The sequence below is a fragment of the Oncorhynchus gorbuscha genome, unplaced genomic scaffold, assembly GCF_021184085.1.
Source record: "Oncorhynchus gorbuscha isolate QuinsamMale2020 ecotype Even-year unplaced genomic scaffold, OgorEven_v1.0 Un_scaffold_1577, whole genome shotgun sequence".
Lineage (NCBI taxonomy): Eukaryota > Metazoa > Chordata > Actinopteri > Salmoniformes > Salmonidae > Oncorhynchus > Oncorhynchus gorbuscha.
This window is the reverse complement of record NW_025746312.1, coordinates 127,882-131,466: the sequence shown is the minus strand read 5'-3', so window position 1 is coordinate 131,466 and position 3,585 is coordinate 127,882.

Sequence of the window (3,585 nt, the reverse complement as noted above, 5' to 3'; positions counted from 1 at the left end):
AGTTACCTGGTAGTAGGGGTAGGTGATGTGTCTAGTTACCTGGTAGTAGGGGAGGTGATGTGTCTAGTTACCTGGTAGTAGGGGTAGGTGATGTGTCTAGTTACCTGGTAGTAGTGGTAGTGGTGTCTAGGTGATGTGTCTAGTTACCTGGTAGTAGTGGTGTCTAGTTACCTGGTAGGTGAGGTGATGTCTAGTTACCTGGTAGTAGGGGTAGGTGATGTGTCTAGTTACCTGGTAGTAGTGGTAGGGTAGGTGATGTGTCTAGTTACCTGGTAGTAGGGGTAGGTGATGTGTCTAGTTACCTGGTAGTAGGGGTAGGTGATGTGTCTAGTTACCTGGTAGTAGGGGATGTGTCTAGGGTAGTAGGATGTGTCTAGTTACCTGGTAGTAGGGGTAGGTGATGTGTGTCTAGTTACCTGGTAGTAGGGGTAGGTAGATGATGTGTCTAGTTACCTGGTAGTAGGGGGGGTAGGTGATGTGTCTAGTTACCTGGTAGTAGGGGATAGGGGATGATGTCTAGTTACCTGGTAGTAGGGGTAGGTGATGTGTCTAGTTACCTGGTAGTAGGGGTGTAGGTGATGTGTCTAGTTACCTGGTAGTAGGGGATGATAGGTGATGTGTCTAGTTACCTGGTAGTAGTGGTAGGTGATGTGTCTAGTTACCTGGTAGTAGGGGTAGGTGATGTGTCTAGTTACCTGGTAGTAGGGGTAGGTGATGTGTCTAGTTACCTGGTAGTAGGGGTAGGTGATGTGTCTAGTTACCTGGTAGTAGGGGTAGGTGATGTGTCTAGTTACCTGGTAGTAGTGGTAGGGTAGGGCAGGTGATGTGTCTAGTTACCTGGTAGTAGGGGTAGGTGATGTGTCTAGTTACCTGGTAGTAGGGGTAGGTGATGTGTCTAGTTACCTGGTAGTAGGGTAGGTGATGTGTCTAGTTACCTGGTAGTAGGGGGGGTAGGTGATGTGTCTAGTTACCTGGTAGTAGGGGTAGGTGATGTGTCTAGTTACCTGGTAGTAGGGGTAGGTGATGTGTCTAGTTACCTGGTAGTAGGGACCCTGGTATAGTGTGATGTGTCTAGTTACCTGGTAGTAGGGGTAGGTGATGTGTCTAGTTACCTGGTAGTAGGGTCTAGTTACCTGGTAGTAGGGGGAGGTGATGTGTCTAGTTACCTGGTAGTAGGGGTAGGTGATGTGTCTAGTTACCTGGTAGTAGGGGGGGAGGTGATGTGTCTAGTTACCTGGTAGTAGGGGTAGGTGATGTGTCTAGTTACCTGGTAGTAGGGGTAGGGGTGATGTGTCTAGTTACCTGGTAGTAGTGGTAGGTGATGTGTCTAGTTACCTGGTAGTAGGGGTAGGTGATGTGTCTAGTTACCTGGTAGTAGGGGTAGGTGATGTGTCTAGTTACCTGGTAGTAGGGGTAGGTGATGTGTCTAGTTACCTGGTAGTAGGGGTAGGTGATGTGTCTAGTTACCTGGTAGTAGGGGGTGATGTGTAGGTGATGTGTCTAGTTACCTGGTAGTAGGGGTAGGGGGAGGTGATGTGTCTAGTTACCTGGTAGTAGGGGTAGGGGTAGGTGATGTGTCTAGTTACCTGGTAGTAGGGGTAGGTGATGTGTCTAGTTACCTGGTAGTAGGGGGAGGTGATGTGTCTAGTTACCTGGTAGTAGGGGTAGGTGATGTGTCTAGTTACCTGGTAGTAGGGGTAGGTGATGTGTCTAGTTACCTGGTAGTAGGGGTAGGTGATGTGTCTAGTTACCTGGTAGTAGGGGTAGGGTGATGTGTCTAGTTACCTGGTAGTAGGGGGGGTGATGTGTCTAGTTACCTGGTAGTAGGGGGAGGTGATGTGTCTAGTTACCTGGTAGTAGGGGGAGGTGATGTGTCTAGTTACCTGGTAGTAGGGGGAGGTGATGTGTCTAGTTACCTGGTAGTAGGGGGAGGTGATGTGTCTAGTTACCTGGTAGTAGGGGGAGGTGATGTGTCTAGTTACCTGGTAGTAGGGGGAGGTGATGTGTCTAGTTACCTGGTAGTAGGGGGAGGTGATGTGTCTAGTTACCTGGTAGTAATGGTAGGTGATGTGTCTAGTTACCTGGTAGTAGGGGGAGGTGATGTGTCTAGTTACCTGGTAGTAGGGGTAGGGGTAGATGATGTGTCTAGTTACCTGGTAGTAGTGGTAGGTGATGTGTCTAGTTACCTGGTAGTAGGGGTAGGTGATGTGTCTAGTTACCTGGTAGTAGGGGGAGGTGATGTGTCTAGTTACCTGGTAGTAGGGGTAGGTGATGTGTCTAGTTACCTGGTAGTAGGGGTAGGTGATGTGTCTAGTTACCTGGTAGTAGGGGTAGGTGATGTGTCTAGTTACCTGGTAGTAGGGGTAGGGGGAGGTGATGTGTCTAGTTACCTGGTAGTAGTAGGGGTAGGTGATGTGTCTAGTTACCTGGTAGTAGGGGAGGTGATGTGTCTAGTTACCTGGTAGTAGTGGTAGGTGATGTGTCTAGTTACCTGGTAGTAGGGGAGGTGATGTGTCTAGTTACCTGGTAGTAGGGGTAGTAGGGGTAGGTGATGTGTCTAGTTACCTGGTAGTAGGGGTAGGTGATGTGTCTAGTTACCTGGTAGTAGGGGTAGGTGATGTGTCTAGTTACCTGGTAGTAGGGGTAGGTGATGTGTCTAGTTACCTGGTAGTAGGGGTAGGTGATGTGTCTAGTTACCTGGTAGTAGGGGTAGGGGTAGGTGATGTGTCTAGTTACCTGGTAGTAGGGGGAGGTGATGTGTCTAGTTACCTGGTAGTAGGGGTAGGTGATGTGTCTAGTTACCTGGTAGTAGGGGTAGGTGATGTGTCTAGTTACCTGGTAATAGGGGTAGGGGTAGGTGATGTGTCTAGTTACCTGGTAGTAGGGGTAGGGGTAGGTGATGTGTCTAGTTACCTGGTAGTAGGGGTAGGTGATGTGTCTAGCTACCTGGTAGTAGGGGTAGGTGATGTGTCTAGCTACCTGGTAGTAGGGGTAGGGGGAGGTGATGTGTCTAGTTACCTGGTAGTAGTGGTAGGTGATGTGTCTAGTTACCTGGTAGTAGTGGTAGGTGATGTGTCTAGTTACCTGGTAGTAGGGGTAGGGGTAGGTGATGTGTCTAGTTACCTGGTAGTAGTGGTAGGTGATGTGTCTAGTTACCTGGTAGTAGTGGGAGGTGATGTGTCTAGTTACCTGGTAGTAGTGGTAGGTGATGTGTCTAGTTACCTGGTAGTAGGGGGAGGTGATGTGTCTAGTTACCTGGTAGTAGTGGTAGGTGATGTGTCTAGTTACCTGGTAGTAGGGGTAGGTGATGTGTCTAGTTACCTGGTAGTAGGGGTAGGTGATGTGTCTAGTTACCTGGTAGTAGTGGTAGGTGATGTGTCTAGTTACCTGGTAGTAGGGGTAGGTGATGTGTCTAGTTACCTGGTAGTAGTGGTAGGGGTAGGTGATGTGTCTAGTTACCTGGTAGTAGTGGTAGGGGGAGGTGATGTGTCTAGTTACCTGGTAGTAGGGGTAGGTGATGTGTCTAGTTACCTGGTAGTAGGGGTAGGTGATGTGTCTAGTTACCTGGTAGTAGGGGTAGGTGTC